Source organism: Rhinopithecus bieti, unplaced genomic scaffold, assembly GCF_001698545.2.
Source record: "Rhinopithecus bieti isolate Rb0 unplaced genomic scaffold, ASM169854v2 scaffold_9997, whole genome shotgun sequence".
NCBI lineage: Eukaryota > Metazoa > Chordata > Mammalia > Primates > Cercopithecidae > Rhinopithecus > Rhinopithecus bieti.
The window spans coordinates 1,987,619-2,006,923 of NW_016806398.1; the positions used below are offsets into that span (position 1 = coordinate 1,987,619).

Consider the following 19,305-nt stretch of genomic DNA (forward strand, 5'->3'; position numbering starts at 1 on the left):
GCAGGCTAGGAGCCTCCTAGCATAATCCTTTGCTGAACTTAAAGTCCTCAGGCCTGAAAAAAAAAATAGCCCTTCAGAAACTCAGCTCTAAGCCTACCGTCTAAGGTCCTGTCTGTCCTGAACCCCTGGCAACACCTATCATCACATCTTATCCCCTGATGCTTATTCTCCTCCTGGCAGCCAGAATGATCCTTTTAAAACCAAATCATATTATACCACTTCTCTGTTCAAACTCCCCAGTGGCTCCTGATCTCACACACAGGAATGGCCAAAGTCCTGACAATGGTCTCCAGGGGCCTCCGTGGCCACACCGGCCTCCTTGCTGCTACTCCAGCTCCAGGGCCTTTGCACCTGCTGTTCTCTCTGCCCGGAATGCACTTCCCCCAAACGACTGCTTGGTTTGGCCTCTCAACTTTCAGATCCTTGTTCATGACTCACCTTCCCTGAATGCTCAAATTAGAGAGGCAACACTGTCTCCAGCTCTCCGGATCTCCTCTGCTTTTCCCCCCACAGCACTTGTTATCATCTAACAAGCATATACTTTATGTATTCATTACAGCTGCTCTACTCCCTCTACAACATCAGCTCTACAAGGGCAGGGATTTCTGTCTGTTTCATTCCTTGCTGTGCCTCCAGCACCCAGGTCAGTGCCAAGCACTTAGTAGGCACTCAGTAAATATTTATGGAATGAATGGATGAGATCTGATGTTTTTCTTATTCTCCTCCCCAATCTCCTTGTCTACAAGATCCTGTGCACTTGTTGGGCAACCTATAACAAAATAATGAGCCCTTTAACCTCTCCTATCCCAGATTTCCTTATCTCTAAAATGAAAGGGCTGGACTACATTTTCTACAGTCCTTCCAGCTCTGAAAATCCTCAGCTGACAAAAGAAAAATATATATATTTCTATATGATTCTTTATTACACAAAGTCTGTAACTGCATTTACTTGATTACAAAAACTGCATTTCCTTCAGAATTTTCCAAAGTTAAGGCCCCACACCCCCCCGACCCTTAGAATAAGTAGGGTTTGGCTGGAGTTGTGCTACATGATGTGTAACCTGCACACCAGATCAACATTAACCTCAAGTGCTGGGATCACTGGTCTTGTAAAATCGACCCAGTCTGGGTTACAGGGAAGTAAAGCAAACCACATTCAGTTGTTTCTTAAGATCAGAAACACCACCTCTCCTTGTCCCCTCAATTTAACACTAATTCTGTAGCAGCCCATGCTGTTGATTTTGGGGTTTAGCCAGAAGCCCTCTGGAGAAATACCATCATGTGTTCCAGGCCAAGAGGAAGGCGCTGGGATGAAAGCAGACCCTGGCGTAGTAGCAGAGTGTGCTATAGCATAGCTGGGGGTGGAGGCCCACGTTAGAGGGCTGGGGGTCCTTCAAGGTCATTCCGCCCAGAGCCGTCTAACCTAATTCTGACTTTGGGGAATCTTAGGACCTTCATTTCTCCATCTGAAGCAGGGATTCAATGAGCTCTAATGCTCTACAAAGTGGGTACCCATCGAAATCCCACCTGGCCATGGTCAAATCACCAGTGGTGTCAGCTAAGGCCACTACACCGACAATGTTCTCTCTCTCTCTTTTTTTTTAAGACAGAGTCTTACTCTGTTGCCCAGGCTGGAGTGCAGTGGCATGATCTTGGCTCACTGCAACCCTGCAACCTCCACCTCCAGGGTTCAAGCAATTCTCCTGCCTCAGTTTCCTGAGTAACTGGGATCACAAGTGCGTGCACCATGCCTGGCTAATTTTTGTATTTTTTTAGTTGAGACAGGGTTTCGCCATGTTGGCCAGGCTGGTCTCAAACTCCTGACCTCAAGTGATCCGCCCGCCTCAGCCTCCCAAAGTGCTGGGATTACAGGGGTGAGCCACCGCACCAGGCCCGACAATGTTCCCTTGACGGTTACCATATAATTCACTTCTCAGACTGAACATCTAGTCATTATATAAGTAATAGTGTGTTAGTCTTTCCAAGGATTGGTTTTCATCACAGAATCTATAAACTTGCCTGTGAGCTCCTCCAGAGTCCCACCTTCTTGATAGGCCCCCAGCCTACAGCACAGTTCCCGGCCCCAAACAGGCTCCTGTAACATGTATTAACTGATCCTTTCCTACCAAGAAGCAGGAGGGCGTGGTGGGTAAGTGTATGCATCACAGAAGTCAGACTCGGGTAGACTTTCTGGCTCTACTGCCTACCTCCACCTAGGCAGCTTTGGGCCGGTAAACCTCTCTGTGCCTCAGCTTCCTCATCCGTAAAGTGGGAATAATAAGAGTATCTCTCTCATGAAGTTGTTATAAAGATTACATTAAATTAAAAAATGAGGCTGGGCGTGGTGGCTCTTATCTGTAATCCCAGCACTTTGGGAGGCCAAGATGGGTGCATCGCTAGAGCTCAGGAGTTTGAGACCAGCCTGGGCAACACAGTGAAACTCCAGCTCTACAAAAAAATGCAAAAATTAGCCAGCGGTAGTGCTGCATGCCTGTAGTCCCAGCTACTTGGGAGGCTGAGACGGAAGGATTGCTTGAGTCCGAGAGGTAGAGGATGCAGTGAGCAGAGACTGCACCACTGCACTCCAGCCTGAGCAACAGAATGAGACCCTGTCTTCAAGAAAAGAAAAATTAATAAATTAATACACATAAATCACTTAGCTCAGAGCCTAACAAAGAAATGTTGACCAAATGGTGGTCATTACTATTAAAAAGTCTGTTTTTACACCTTAAGCCATACACAACCCCAGGTTTGGGTGGCCCTTCCTGATGCATATTCTGGCACCATGGTAGTAACACAGGGGCTCAGTCACTGAGTATGTGTGATGGAGAGGCTAGGCTAGCAGGGAGAACAAATCAATGTCTCACATGCCACCTTACCCCTCCTGTGACTGGGCAGGCATCTCTAATCAATCTCAGCATTCTTCCACCAACTACAGCCTTAGGGGGATAATACTCAATTCAGAGCTTCAGGTAGCCACTGTGGGAAAACCCGCCTGTTCTTCTCTGGCTACAATTACCAGGCAGAGATGCTCGTGTAGGAGAGATTCACGCATCAGAGAGTGAGGGCAGACCACATTCCCACAGGACTGACGACGGGTGGGTGGTGCTTTGTCTCTTCATTCACTCAGTGCAGTACTTCGAACAGTGCCTGTCATGCAGGAGACACTCAATGTCTGACTAGGGGAATAAATTAGCATCTAACCCATCTGAGTTCATAGCATACAGCACTGGGCCTACCAGAGCAGGTGCTTAGTGAAAGTGGGAGGAAAGTGGGAGAGGCTGTCTAGACCCTCACTTGGGCACAGCACTGAGGAGTGGAGAAAGCACCAGCTTTGGCAGGTTCATGGCCCAACACAGCCACTGACTCATTATACACCCCTGAGCAGGGCCCTTCCTCCCAAAGGCCTCGATCTCTCCACTGCACAATGACAGGGTGGTCTAGACAAACTCAACGCCCCTTCCAGTCTTGATTTCCTGATCCAAGAAATACTTACAGGCACTGGTCTGACAACTGCTACTGCCCCGTAGGCCACAGCCTCACACATTGTTCTTACACAAATTCCACTCCTAGGGACTCAGGAGAGAAACACAAAATGCTGGGCAGCTGCTGGCTACATGGGTCACCCCCAGTGACCACAGGCCCAAGTGCACCATCTCTGAATTCTACCTGCTCCTCTCCACACTCCCTGTCTCTACGTCACTCGCACATCTTCTTCCATCTCATCTAGTGTGCCCATCCCGTAAACACGTACTGACAACCTGCTAGGGGCCAGGCCCACGGCAGTGAACAAGACAGACATGTTCTCTGCCTATGGAGCTGGCACTCTCAGAGAGACAGAAAAACAGGAACACAAGGAAGGGAATGAAATAACGAATAATGAAAATGAAATAATTAAACAGCATAAACAGGCTATGAAGGCCACACACCATAGACTGGGGTGGAGGTACCTTGATACAGGGGGTCAGGGAAAGCTTCCCTGAGGGTAGAAGAGATTCCAGATCTGAAAGATGAAAGGGCATTCATCATGGGAAGATCAGAGAAAGAACATTCCAGGCACAGGGAACAGGAGTTGCAGAGGCTCTCAGGTAGGAGTCAGTTTAGACTAGGGACTGACAAACTATGGCCGTTTATGGGCATATTTATGTATTGCCATGGCTACTTCAGCATTATAATGGCAGAGTTGAGAAACTGCCACAAAGATTATACAGCCTGCAAAGCGTAAAATATTTGCCACACAACACAGGTCTCTGGGTTGCAGAGACCTCCAGCCTGGTACCATAGCCTCTATTCTACTAGCCTCCAATCCACCCAACAAATGGCTGCCAGGGTGGTATTCCTGAAATACCAAGCTGAACACATTACTCTCCTGCTCAGAGAATGTCAGTATCTTTCCACGGTTTCTCAAAGTACATTCCAAAGAACATTTCCTCAATGCAATGAGCTTCAATAAAGGGGTCCCATGGTTAAGTCTGAGAAATATGATTCTCTCTCTCACTTTCTAAACATGATTCTCTCTCTCTCTCTCTCTCTGCCTGTCTCTTCTCAAGCACACACATTAGCATATTAAAAGATCTGGAAAGTCCCACAGCAAATAAACCTTTTTAATTTTGTTTAACCCACTGTCCTCTGAACTTATTGGGCCACAGAAAGAACCCTTTTTTTCCTCACACAAAAAAATCCATTAACGTTTTAAAGAACCTGTGTTCCATAGGCTAACAGGCAAATTCTTCTGCTTGGCATTCACAATCTGACCCTCAGCTCTAACAGGTAACCCTAGGATCGATTCTAGATTTTATGTATGTGTTCTGGGGAACCGTCTCTCTTGTCTGTCCCTTACCTTCTTTCTGCCTCCAAAGCCCCAAATAAAGATCACATGGCCCTTCTAGTCTTGCTCTACCCAACAGAACAGCAGCAACAGCAGCAGCAGCATGGGTGCTAACATTACCAAGTACCTACCTGTGATACCTGTCATGATGTCCATAGCTTGGGCCTGTCTGATTATCTCTTTCTCTCTTCTTTGGTAACAACAGTCCAGTTCTCCATTGGGGACCACCCCTCTCCCTTCTCCTACCATCACTGAGGGTGAGGACAGGCCACCCCCTCTCCACCCTGGCTAATCAGAGTATCCCATCCCCTGCTTTGGCATGACTGGTTCAGAGAGAGGAGCACATGACACTAGCACACAGGCCAATGGATTCTGGACAAGGATGGAACTGGCTGCCCCAGGAGTTCTCCATGCAGCAGGCCAGATGGAATTCCAGCCCAGGTCTTTCTGCCTAGTCTTACACTTCACTCCTAAGTTCTCAACTTGAGCGGCCAATGGCCGGTTCAGGAATGAACCATCCTTGGATTCTGGTCACAGGTACCCACACAGAAAATGCTTTCCACGACCTCACATTCTCTGGGGAAGTCTGGATACTTCTTGCCAAGGAGGGCTGGCCTGGACCATCCATCCTTTCAGGGGGAAGGTGAGGACCAGAGAGTGGTAACTGTTAGTCATGAAGACCTGAGTCAGCAGGTGGACAAGCTGGGGGCAGGAGAGGGAGTGTACCTGCTCGCAGTGCTTTTCCTTCCGGCTGCACTGGCTCCGTCAGCCTGCAAAAGAAACCCAAAACACCTACATCAGCCAAGGCAGAAGACGTAGACTCGACCTGCTGCCACCCCGCCAAGCTCCCACTGAATATTAGCCTTCAGACTGTGGGGTGAGCTGGCCACAAGCGCCTGTCCCGCTCCTACAGGCTAGACAAACTTGCACCCAGTGGTAAGAGGGAGTCAGGACACCTCCCCACAACCCCACTTGCTTGGCCCTTTAAATCCCCTGAGCACCCACTGCCAACACAAACTCAGCAACTGCACTGCCCTGGGGACTCAGTGAAAAGTAAGTAACCAGCTAAATCTGAGATTGAATTGCACCACTTTTATTTTCAACTGGGATTTCCAATAAAACAGTAGCTGTAGATTTATTCCTACCAACCAGAGGGAAAAAATCTTATTACGTTAAAATATTCTTCCCCCCAACCCTATGAGCAGAAGGCAAGAGAGGGCCAGTTCTTAATCTCTTTTATTTGGGTGTCGGGGGGAGGGGGAGATAAAGCTAACCAAATGAAATTTTCAGAAATCATAAAATTCTGGTTCAGATGCAGAGACTGGGGCCCTGGGCACAGAGGGAGCTGCCTGAAGTTTCATGAAAACAAACTCCAGGGGTCCTGACTCCTGGACCAGTGCTCAGGGGGACCTCAACGCAGAGGCTGACAGAGGTTGCAGACCTGGGAACAATGTCTAGATCCTCCATTACTGCCAGCTGAAGATGCATTCCCGGGCTTTGTCAAAACACCTCTAATACGAATCATAGGATAATACAGGTCTGAAATTCAGGTGCATATCTGTTTCCAAATTCAGAATCTTTCCAATTTTAGAAAGGTAATGTATGGCCCTATGTCTTATATTTTGAAACAACCCTGGCAGAGCCCCTGCTAATCAAGCACGTTGTTATTTCTATCGTAAAACATATGCATAGGTAACCCTACGTAGGATAAATGCCAACGAGACAACCATCAGGACTGTAACTAGCCTTTTCTCCCTTCAGGTCAAGTTCTGCTGCCTCATCAGTTATAAAAACTTTTTCAAGTTTCTTTGAATTTCAGGACTGAGGATGGACTGAGGATCTGAAATAAAACACCAGCAGCTACCTTTTGATGAGTGTTTACGAGAAGTTGCAAACTGGCAAAATCAGATGGCGAACTTCAATTCAAACAAATTGGCAATATATAAAAATAAAAGAATTGCACTGAAAAAAGGCCAGATCTCCACCTTCTCTTATTAAACTGGATAACCCTGTGATATCCAGTTCTACATGGTGACAGGCAGCCAGAGCTGACATACTTGGTTCTCCACAGTCTCCATCCCCTCCTCCTGCCTTATAATCACCCAGTCCTTGTCTGGTCCCAGCAGGGATCCACACTTGCTCCCCATGGAGAACTTCCCATTAGGCACTAGGATATGGACATTAATGCCTTCTCTCATTTAATCCTCACCATAGGTCCTCCCCCACTCCACCCCATAATATCCCCATTTTACAGCAAGAGCACAGAAGGTCAAACAATTTATTCATTGAAAGTCCCACGGCTATAAGCTCAGGACTGGGTCACCCCAAAGTCCAACTTCCTCAGTTCTGGAGCATTTTACTTCCCACCGATATTCAGGAGAGCCAATTGGGAAATGGGGTGACATCAAACAGCTCCTATTTCCCACACAAGGGAAAGCGAAAGGTTAAGGATGAATAGGGAGGGAGAAATGTGAGGTCGGGAAGGAAGAAATTAATGAGCTGCTCATGTATTATTTCAACAGAAGAAACAAGAAAGCAGAAAACGGTTTGCATATCATTTCAATGGAAGCAAAATAACAGATCAATTACGGCCTCTTTCCGACATCTTGCATTCCTCAAAACTTGTATGTGAAGTGAACAGGCTGAAGTTGTTTGAATGTTTGCATCATAAGCAGCAGAAGTGGTATGGGTGGAAATTCTGCCCCAGAGAGCTTAAAAAAATGGTCAACTCCCAAATGGATCTCTTGCCTTTCAGACTTAATTCTGTGCACGTATTTTTAGCATGTCACACACACTTTTAAAGTTGTCATTTTTGTCCTTTTCCTTCACAATTTCACACAGAGTTGACCAGCTCAAGTGCAGCAAACATGTGACAGAGGGTGGGATAAGAGTCTCTGTTTTCAGCATGCCTAATAATCTCCACCTTTGTTTCTCTTTTACTGAGTGAATACTTCGGCTTCTGTGTTACTGGTAGCTGCACGCGTTTCTGTTTTCCACCCATTTTTATAAAACAAAGAGAAAGTGCTAAAAATATTCAAAGAGTTGTCGAATACTTTTGCAGAGACTCAAGTGGTACTGCTGGGAAACTGGGGCAACTAGAGGAAAGAGTTCTACCTGGTCAGGGTGTGGGATGTTCAGATGGTGGCCGATGAGAGTTGCTTCATTGGGATATGGATGAACAATGGATTCAGCGGGAGATGTCCAAGACACATGTCTCAGTATCACAGCACATGGCAATCACAGCATGTGCGCCTGGCCGAGTCCAGCTACACCATGAAGAGAGAGCCAAAGCTCACTGTGTTGGGAGCACCAGCTCCCAGTGTGGAGTTCCATACACGCCAGGCCGGTGTGGTCTGTCCTTACAAATACATCACAGCCATTCCTTCCAAGTGGATTAAGCTGAACTTCTGACGTTTCCATGTGCCGAGGCCAAAATGTTCTAACATCAGCAATTTCATATGATTCAACCTAAACAATAAACTCATCTGTACCCTGTGTAATCTGACCTGAGTCTCAATTTGAACTGAAGCTTAAGAGAACAGAGTTTAGAGTCAGATTGAGTTCAAGTCCTGGTTTTGCCGTTTTCCAGCACTGTGATCTTCAGCAAGTCACATGTACTCCCAAGACCTCGATTTCTTCATCTGCAAAATAGCAAGATGCTAATCACAGGCCCTACCTCACGGGACTGACTTGAGATGCACGATAGCTTAAATAAGGTAAAACATGTAATAGCATGTGAGTGCTTGGGTATAATAATGAAAATAATCACTGACAACCCTATAGTTATAGAGGCCACTATTTATTAGGTCTAGGAAACTGAGGCACAGAAAAACAGAATGATATGTATAAGATGAACGAGTCGCAGAGCCAGACTGGGCTGGACCATGGGTCTTCTGCCTCAAGGTCTTCCCCAAATCCCAAGCTGTAAGTCAGCATCTCATGACTGGCCACCAGACCACCACAGCCCGAAGGCCTTCTCCAATGGTGCAGTCAGAATGACAGTAATGTCACTAAAGTACTAAGTGCAGCCCTGGTATATGTAGTCATTACTCAGGTAATGGAAACTCCCACTGCAGCTGCTGTTGTTTCACCATCTTCTGTCACTGGACTGGGTGCTTCTTACGGATGTAGCTTGTTGCCCTGGCTCTGAGTCTCATTTTGAACCTTAGACAAGCTCTTTCCTTTGTCTGGACCTCAGATTCTCCATAGGTTAAAAAATGGGGGCAAGGAAAGGAGGTTAAATCAGATCATCTCCCCTACTCCATGTTGAACTGACCCAACCTTAATCAGACCACTCTCTGGCAAATAAAATAAGCAGGACCCCAGGGAGATCCTCCTTCTCACTCTCTTGAAGCTGAGGTGAAGGTGTATCCAAGCCCTCCAGCCCCGCATAAGGGTGCCTGTCCCCGCTTCCCAGTCCCACCCATTCTTATTCACCAGTTTCCCCTCAGGACCTGGGCAAGGCTATTTTTGGTTTCATTCGACCCTCCTCTTCCCTCCCAAATGAATGTGAAGTTGTTCTTTTCCATTCTCTTATTAAGGGTTTTCTTGGAAAGAAAATATTATTCCAAACCCAGAAATTTTATTTCTAAATTTGTGCAAATGTAAGTTGTAAGACATTAGCTGCATTTCACATTTTGTGCAAATGGCAGAAACAGGCAATTCGTGTGCTCCGGGATGGGGGCTGGCCAACGATTTCGATAAAATAAACCCTTTTTTAATTTAAATGCTAATGCACTGAATTAAAATTTAATAACTGAGGAAATTGAAAAGCCGAGGCAGGAATATTGGAAAATTAAATCCAACAGGAAACAGCTGAAATTTATTTCGTAGAAGAGGTGGGAGGATAGCAAGCTAAGCTGTCTTATTAGATTTAATTTTTTTTTTTCCAGAAATGAAGCAAAAAAAAAAAAAAAAACCTATCTTCTCGGGCTGGCTCTAGGGCCAGTAAAAAATCCACAGTGGCTGTTGGATTTATTTGCTCAATTTTTTTTCCTGGGGAAAAAGGCTTTCTTTTTCATGCTGAAATATTTTCATAAATTTCAAGCCAGCATTTTTAATCTTAAATTTAAAATTATGGGAGGTCACATTAGTGCACTAGGTACGGTTCCAAATCTTTAAGGAATAGCAAGCAACCAAAAAAAAAAAAGGTAAAAGGAGGTGTAGATTGCTCTTTTCTTTTTTTTCCTTTTTTTCAATTGGTTTTAATTCACACAAAGTTGAAATTTCATTATTTAAAGATTCCTCCTGGATGGATAAGAACCCAAGCATTGTGGGGGAACAAGTGTGGGTTTGGAAAACCTGCTGCCAAAAAGATGAAGAGATTAAAGATTTATTCAAATTATAAAAATGGCATTTTTTTTTTTTTGTAAGCCACTGTGAGGAATTTCTGGTAAAATTTCCTCCCTTCATTGCCTGGGAAGGGGTAAGGGTGGGGGAGGGTGGCCAATGTAATTGCTTCTCTTAGATCTCCAATCTTTTGTGCACACTGATATATTCATTTGTTATACAGCTGTTCAGCGGCGGAAAGAATGCTGGGGCGCCCATAATTCTAAGCAAATCAATCAAAAATTAATGATTTGTCATGCTTGCACAATGGAGGAAAAACAGCTCCTTAGGTCCTGGCTGCCTGATCTCGAAGAATGAAATGCCTTTCTTCGATAAGAGAGCCGAGCCTGAGGCTCGGGGAGGCTGAGGTGCCACAAATGTGGGGGCCTCACAGTCCCCCTAGCTCTGTGAGGGCAGAGGGGGGCCACCGTCTTGGAGGGGGCATTTCCAAGATGGCGCCACAGCTAGCCAAGCTCAGGATGGACCTGGCGCAGCACATTTTCACAGTGCTATAATTAGGATTTTGCCTTTTCCTCCCCCACCACAACTCAAAAATTACTTGGTCTCTAGAGAACTGAATGGCTCCCTCCTCCCCCAGCTAGATTTAATTTGTCCCTGTTCATTGTTTTCCCAACACTGCTGACACGCAGACATCAACCAACTTTATGGGACTGGGACTGGGGCTACAGTTTTTGAAGGGTCTGTCACCCCTACGGGGTGTGTGTTGTCCCTCCTCCAACGGCCACATCCCACACATGACCATGTCAGCAGTACCCAGCTCAGGGCCTGGCACAGGGCAAATACTCAGCAAATATAGTTGAATCTGCTAATTATGACTGTTTCTCAAAAAATACTGATAATGAGGTTGCTTAGATGAATGGTGCATTGGCAGTCATGCTTGAATGAAATATATCAATTGACTGCAAATAATTAATCATTCCTTTATTCACTCAGCAGATAGTTCTTGAAAACCTACTATGTGGCAAGTACTCTGCTGGGCTCTGGGTGGATGACCTCAAATCCACTAGCGGACAATTCTGAATGCCCAGTGGTATTTTTCAGGCTTCTCTGCACCCTTATGGAAGGGAAGCATGAACGTGAACCCAGAAAGAAATGGGAGTTTCTCTGCATGCTCAAATGCCCTCTGAAGTCTTGTAGCTTACGAATTCATTTGAATGTTACATTCACAACCACCAAATACATATGACACCGTAATATATATTTAATATATTTTTATATGTTAGTACAAATATCAATATTGTTTTGAATAACCAGCTGGTACAATTAACCCTGCAGGAAGATGTGGCCTCAGTAGTGGGTGCAACCAAATGCATTTAACCTGGAGGCCTGCAGGGGGCACTGCACGTGCAAGAAGCATCCACCAACCCAGGACCTGCCCAGAGGATGATTCTACCCTGTGTCCCCTAATATTTAAAGGACAGTTGGTCTGAAACAACTCAAGCCTTATTTATATATCTCTTTCCTTTCCAAAAGCCAGTGAATCCCCAAACCTTAAAGTATAACTTTCTGTCTCTCCCACTGAGTCACAAGACTCAAAGAGAATTCACTCATTCATCCAACAAACATTTATTAAACTCCTTCTACATGCCAGACATCATTGTAGGCAGCTAGGATATATCCATAACCTCGTGGCAATTACATTCAAGTGGGGGGAGACACTAACATAAGGTGTAATAAATAAGTAAAACATGTAGCAGGCTTGAAAGTAATCAGTTCTATGGTGTGTGGGGGAGGCGGCGGGGGAGTCATGAACAGGGAAGCATAGGGTGGTCAGGAATGCTGGGAAGAAGGGAGGAGCCACAGGCTGCAATTTTAAGTAGGGTGGTCAGGTTAGCATCATTGGGTGAACACTGTAAGAGGGTGAGAGAGTTGGCCATGTGGTGTCTGGGGCAAAGTGGATGCCAGTGCAAATGACCCCAGGACAGGAGCACACCTGGTGTGCTTGGCAAAGAGCAAGAACGCCAGGGTACCTGGGGCAGAATACATGAGGATGAGAGGAGGAGAGATCATGGAGGTCAGCTCATGCAGAGCCTTGCAGGCCACCGAAGAGCCTTGGCTTCTACTCTGGAAAGCCACTAGAAGGTTTTTGGCAAAGTGACATAATTTGACTTCCATTTTAGAAAGATCACTCTGGCTGCTATGTTGAAAGGAGACCATGAGGCCAGGGGGGAAACAGGAGGCTGGTGGGGCTATGGAGCGGTCCATGGAAAAGATGATGGTGGCAGGGACTGAAGAGGGTGAGGAAAGGTTGAGTTCTGAATATACTGGTAGGTGCTGGTAAATCAGATGTGGGGTATGAGATAAAGAAAGAGTCAAGGAAGATTCCAAAAATCATGGGCCTTAGCACCAAGGAAAATGGAGTTGCATCTCTCCCACACATGAGAACACTAACCATCAGCACAGTACTTTACCGATAGTTACGTTGAATGAGATATTCCCAGTAACCCTGCAGGGAAAACACTGCGGTTTAACTATCCCCCTTTGACCAAGAATTAACCAAGCACCTGAAGGGGCTAAGTGACTTATCCACGGCCAAACCACCGCCAATGGCTTGGCCAAGGTTCACACACCTTCTCACCCCAAGTCCACAGCCATTTCCTCTATATCCTTGGCCCTTCCTCTATGGAACCAATGGATAAAACTTAGCCCCAAACCTTATGGATGAACCGTTTTTCTGTCTAGCCACAGAGCTCCAACTCAGGCACAGGCAGCCCCAGCATTTCTTCACCAGGTGTCCCTAAAAAACGCCATTTAAGAGTGCCAGGGCCAGTGCTGAAAAAGTTATAAAGAGCTTTGCAAGTTACAAAGAGGATTCTGTTCCCGGAAAACCAAATATATGATAAATTCTCCAATTAGACCTTGCCTCTCAGATCATACTCAGTGGTATGTGTCTAACACATTGTACTTGGCTTTTAGTTTTGTGTTATCTTTCCCAACTGAATATGGTAACTCAAAGCCACTGACTACCCCAGGTTCCAAGCTTGAGGACTGGCTAGAGGCTCCCAGAGAAGACCCTGGCCTGAAAGAACTAGAACTCACATGGGTTTGTGCCATTTTTCCATAAATATTTATGAAGTTCCTATTAGATGTGTGATTCTGGGCAAGGCCTTGGCTGGTGGAAGATGCTAAGATGAATCAGACCTGGTTCCTTATTCGTTCACCCAAATACCACTATGTATTATGATGTAAATGCCTACTATGGGCTGGGAACTAAAATAGTTACTGGTGACACAACAGCAACAAGAACAGTGAAGGGGACAGGCATTGACGACTTAATGGCTTCAATCTATCAGTTTATAATTACCACCTGAGATGCGTGCTCTGAAGGGCAAGGTCTGGGTTCCATCAGCATCTTTGACAAGAGGATCCAACAGACTTCAGGGTCAGGAAGAGCTTCTCTGAGGAGGGATGCTGGAATAGGGAGCACAGAGCTCACACTCAACAGGGGCTATAGAAACTCTAGATGCAGGTGAAGCTAACACAGGCTGGATGACAGAGCAACACGCACCTCATGCAGGGCAGTGAGGAAAAGGGCACCACCTTGCTCAGCTGGGAAGCCCAGGCCCCTGAGCCTCGCTGGATTGCAGCCTTCTCTGAAGGCTTCACCAATGAAGGAAGTGCCCAACCCACCCAACATGCACAGGCTCATACAAGGAGTTCCTGACTAGACCCTCAGGCCGGAGCCCACACCTCCCTCTGGACTTGGTAGCTTCCAGCTCTGAAGGGGAAGGAACAATGGTTTGATCTTTCCCCTTTTTATTTGCTGCGGAGTGGCCACAATGTTCCATGGAACAGAAATGTGAAGACCATCCCCAAACCAGGTCTAAGCATCTTCTCCGCAGGAGGCCCCAGAGACATAGCGATTGACTGGCCAAGTTTCCAACTACGAGCGAAAGCCAGGGAAAATTACCACTTTCTTTATGCCTCTCGGTTCTGATGCCTTTCTTTCTTTCCCAAGCCCTGCCTCTCTGAGGTCCAGAGTTAAAACATAAATCATGCGTGCCTGGAATGGAACCAGTGTGGGTCTTGTCTGCTTCCTGTGAGTTTCCAGGTACAGGTGGATTCTTCTCCTCTCTCTGATAGGCAGCCATGCAGATTGGATCCAGACCCTAATACAGTCTTCATCATCATCATCACCGTCTTTGACATCACTGTCAACAGTCAGGAATCAGTAAGTCCTGTAAGTCAGGCTAAGGGAGCTGGAAGCTTATGGACAGACTTGGAAGGCATGTGCACCCCAAAAGCAACTGCGAGCTGCAGTATGCAGACCAGAGGCAATAGCCAGCACAGAGTCCAGAGTCCCCTTCCAGGGAGGAGATGATGGTGGTTTGGGGAAGGTGGTGGAGGAGAGAAAGCTGCAGGACTGAGAGCTACTGGGAGCAGCAGGGATCAACTGAGATAATATGAGGAAAACACCCAGCAAGACACCAGCACATATTAGTTGCTCTGTGAACACAGGTTTTTGTTGTTGTTGTTGTTTAAATAAACTGCAGCAGCTATTGAGAAACCCCTGCCAGTCTTAGACTATGTGCAGAGGGCCTGGTTTCCTTCATGCACAGACCTGGGCCCCTGGGAGGGATGGAGGAATAGAATAATTCACCTCCAAACCTGAGTCACAAAGTTTCAAGGAGAAGGGGGCCAGGCGCGGTGGCTCACGCCTGTAATCCCAACACTTTGGCAGGCCGAGGTGGCTGGATCACCTGAGGTCAGGAGTTCAAGACCAGCTTGGCCAACATGGCAAAACCCTATCTCGCCTAAAAATACAAAAAATTAGCCAGCTGGACTCCTGTAATCCCAGCTACTCAGGAGGCTGAGGTAGGAGAATCACTTGAATCCAGGAGGCAGAGGTTGCAGTGAGCCGAGACTGCACCATTGTACTCCAGCCTGGGCAGCAAGAGCAAAACTTCATCTCAAAAAAATAAAAATAAAAATATGGAGGCCGGGTGCGGTGGCTCAAGCCTGTAATCCCAGCACTTTGGGAGGCCGAGACGGGCGGATCACGAGGTCAGGAGATCGAGACCATCCTGGCTAACACGGTGAAACCCCGTCTCTACTAAAAAATACAAAAAACTAGCCGGGCGACGTGGCGGCGCCTGTAGTCCCAGCTACCCGGGAGGCTGAGGCAGGAGAATGGCGTGAACCCGGGAGGCGGAGCTTGCAGTGAGCTGAGATCCGGCCATAGCACTCCAGCCTGGGTGACAGAGCGAGACTCCGTCTCAAAAAAAAAAAAAAAAAAAATATGGAAAAGGTGGAAATCTGCAGAGAGGTGGAGGCAGCAGCCTCCCCTGCAGGGCTATGTGGGACTCACCACCCAAGGCACAGTCTGGTTCCCATCCCAGGGCACCAGGTGCCACCATGGCTAGAGCCTTCAGTCTGCACATGAATCCAACAGGTACTATGACAGTTTCTGGTTGATTAATGTGTGTTCTAGTCCCCGAGCTGGGCAGGATCAGAAAGTGTTCTAAATGTTGTTTCAAAAAGAGTGAGGTTTTTCCTAGATCAGGCCCAGTAAGGTGTTTTTATTTTTTTAAACTTTTTTTTTGAGACGGAGTTTCACTCTTGGTGCCCAGGCTGGAGTGCAATGGCGCAATCTCGGCTCACCACAACCTCCACCTCCCGGGTTCAAGCAATTCCTCCCTCAGCCTCCTGAGTAGCTGGGATTACAGGCATGTGCCACGATGCCCGGCTGATTTTGTATTTTTAGTAGAGATGAGGTTTCACCATGTCTGTCAGGCTGGTCTCGAACGCCCGACCTCAGGTGATCCACTTGCCTCGGCCTCCCAAAGTGCTGGGATTTACGGGCATGAGCCACCGTGCCCAGCCTAAAACACTTTTTATATTGAAGAAATTTCACATTTACAAAAGAGTTTCTCAGGGATAGCAGGGAGCTCCCATATATCCTTCACCTGCCATCAGGGGCTCCAGGCAGGGCAGTAACATGGTCAGAATTCTGTCCTCCAACGGGCTGCTGGCTAGGGCGATGACAGACACCAAGACCAGTCAGGGAGTAGTTGTCAAAGTCCAGGGAGGGTTGGCTGAGGTCTGAGCTAAGGCAAGGCAAAGCCTGGTCTCCCTCCCAGGGACCAGCAATCAAAATGCCCACAGGCTCCAGCAGTCACCAGGAAGAAAGAAGCCAGCAGCAACAACAGGGTAATGGTTACTGGGAGTCAGCCTGGGCACAAGCGCCCCCATGTGGGACACTGGATGCATCATGATCTCTCAGTGCCTCTGCTCCTTTATCTGTAAAATGGGGAAATCCCACCGCCCACCTCATAGAGCCATTGTGAGGATTAAATGAGCTAGTTGTGCTTGGAACAGGGTCTTTCCATCTATGTAGTGCCAGCTAGTATCATCAATTCAGCATAAAGGGCTTCAAATGAAGATAATCCTAGCGATCTAGAAGTGGCCAGCATCCACTGGGCACCTCCCATGTGCCAGCTCTGGCTCAGGGTACAGCATGCATCATCTCATTCAGTGTTCTCAACTACCATAAGAGGTGGGGATGTCACCAGTCCCCATATGCAGGGGAGGCCTTAGAGGCATGCTGGGTCCAGGGACCAGCTGGGAAAGACTCAGCCAGGATACTCCAAGTCCAAATCCACATTTTCAAACCCTATACCATCCTGCCTCCAAGGCTGGTGGGGTGACCTTGGAGAAAGTGACTTGCCCCATTATCTTTCAGCGTGGACACGTTCCTCTGGGTGCATAAATGCTGCTCTGCTTGTTTTCTTTTTTAAAAAAGAAATGCATCTCAGTTCTTTCCAGTCACAGTTAATCTCTCAATTTACAAAAGAGGGAGTCATGTGACTGAATTCCACAAAAATTCTCTCTCCAGGTTTATGATTTTACAGAAAACTCTAGGGAAAACTGCCTGGAGCGAGTTAAAACCAGATCAGCCATAAACCATGTCCTGGTACAGCCTCACCAAGCTGAGACTCAGATTACTCATTAAAGATGTGATAAATATTCACTTCAGATCAGCAGGAAGTGGGGGTTGGGGATTAAAAGAAAAAGGAAACTTTTTTTGCTTCATGGAGAGAAAAACCTTTGTATAAATACAAAGGGTTGCAAACTCCAAAGTAGGTGAACCTAGAATTCAGGGACAAGGTTTTAAGTCATCCCCTTAGGTATTTCTATGTATGGCAGTAGGGGAAGAGGCTGTCCTCAAATCTCTTCTGGTGAACTGAAGGCTTCAGTCTCCTTTAATACGGCCCGGGTAATCCTGGCATGTCTGGACAGCCTCACCAGGGAAGAGGAAGAACTTTACACTCTAGGAGACCCCTGTTAGCACCAGGCCCTCCTCTGACTTGTTCGAGAGGCAGTCTCTGGCCCTCAGACTGCCCATCTGTTCAATGAGGTTGCTGGACCCATGGCCTCTCAGAAACATTCCAACTCTGACATCTGGAGTCAGTCAGGCCTGAGTTCAAATTCTGCCTGGGCCACTTAGTAGCTGGACACATCCTGTCTCTTAGCCTTAGTTTCCTCTGATGTAAAATAGAGATAAAAATCCCCCCATCCCACGGCTGTTGGATGGATGAAGTGATAGAAAGTCTGCAACATTCTCAGCCAGTGCTAACAACACTACATAAGCCCCAGATCTGGATGATGTCATTAAGATTACATTGATGGTGGTAAGTAAAATTAATACATTTTTTAAAAAGGCAAACATATGGTGATCACTCCAGTCGGCACGATTTATTTGGCACAGTAGTTTCCAGTATAGAATCTACAGGCAGATGGGCTGGGTTCAAACCCTGGCTCTACCACTTACACGCTATGTGTCACTGGGTAAGTCACTTAACCTTTGTGACTCAGTTTCCTTATCTGTCAAATGGAGATAATAACAGTACTGACCTCACAAGGTGACTGAGGACCCCATCAGTTCAAAATACATAAAGCTCTGAGAACAGCATCTGGCACTTAGTAAGTAGCATATAAGTACTACCTATATAAATAATTACTTTTTATAAAATGATTTATTAGTAGTAAACTTTAGCTATAACTATTACCACTTATTAAAATTTGGGCAAGTCCCTTTTCCTCTGGGCCTCTGTTGTCTAGCTATAAACTAGAGAATTTTGAGGACCCTCGTAATTCTGAAACTTGCTAATACTGTCTCACTGCCTAGACAACAGTCTAACAACGTCTAGGAAGCCTTCCCTGACCATGAGCACCAAGAAGGTGCCTGAGAACACCTAAGACCATCGCCACTCTGCAGCCTTGCTCCCCACCAAACTGTAGGTTGTGTGAGGGTGGCTTGCTGTTTTCAGCTTCTCTGTGGCTCCACGGTACCTAGGGCTATGGACATGTTGCGTTAAGATGAGGCTTCATAAAAGTCAGTCAACTGGTTTAAAACATAAAGGAATTGTAGTTCCAATAGTCAGAGAGCCATGATGGTGAATGGAATCCAAAGAATCATTTCATCTACTTTAAGAATGGCCTCTTCTAACCACTTAGTAGTGGCTGCCTGGGACCATGTGTGGAGAAAGATTCTGAGGTCACAGCAGAGCTCGGTTAGAAAGTGCTGTGATTGATTACTGATGTCTGCAGTGAGTATGGTAAAGTTGGGGATGGAAGCATGCTTGCCCCCTCTAATCTAGTCCAATGCTCTTCTTTTTTTTTTTTTTTTTCTTGTTTTGAGACGGAGTTTCACTCTTGTTGCCCAGACTGGAGTGCAATGGCGTGATTTTGGCTCACTGCAACTTCTGCCTTCCAGGTTCAAGTGATTCTCCTGCCTCAGCCTCCCGAGTAGCTGGGATTACAGGCATGAGCCACCACTCCCAGCTATTTTTTTGTGTGTTTAGTAGAGACAGGGTTTCACCATGTTGGTCAGGTTGGTCTTGAACTACTGACCTCAGGTGATCCACCCGCCTCGGCCTCCCAAAGTGCTGGGAAATGCTCCTCTTTTACAGACAGAGAAACTGAGGCCTCCTGACCCCCAAAGCACCCTTCTTCCGGTCACCACATTTTCCTTTGCAAACCTATTCCCACATAGAAGAAAGAAGCTGAGGCCTTTTAAAATGTGTAGTAAAAAGAGACACCAAAGAAGAAAGAAGACCAGAGACAAAAGAAATATACATGGAAAAAAAAATATGTGTAAAGTGCAGGGCTTACTTTTGCTGTGAAAG

General features: G+C 46.5%; 1 protein-coding gene and 1 pseudogene across 11 annotated transcripts in view; one reads left to right on the forward strand and one right to left on the reverse strand.

Annotated features, from left to right (window-relative positions):
* The window catches only part of ZNF618 (zinc finger protein 618), an 85,857-nt gene extending 80,261 nt beyond the window's left edge, over positions 1-5,596 (reverse strand). For all 11 annotated transcript variants that reach the window (XM_017875945.1, XM_017875944.1, XM_017875943.1 and 8 more), the window contains exon 1: positions 5,555-5,596. The gene's annotated coding sequence lies outside the window, so the exon portion shown is untranslated. The remainder of the gene's footprint in view (positions 1-5,554) is intronic.
* The window catches only part of LOC108532167 (programmed cell death protein 2-like), a 117,608-nt pseudogene continuing 103,625 nt past the window's right edge, over positions 5,323-19,305 (forward strand).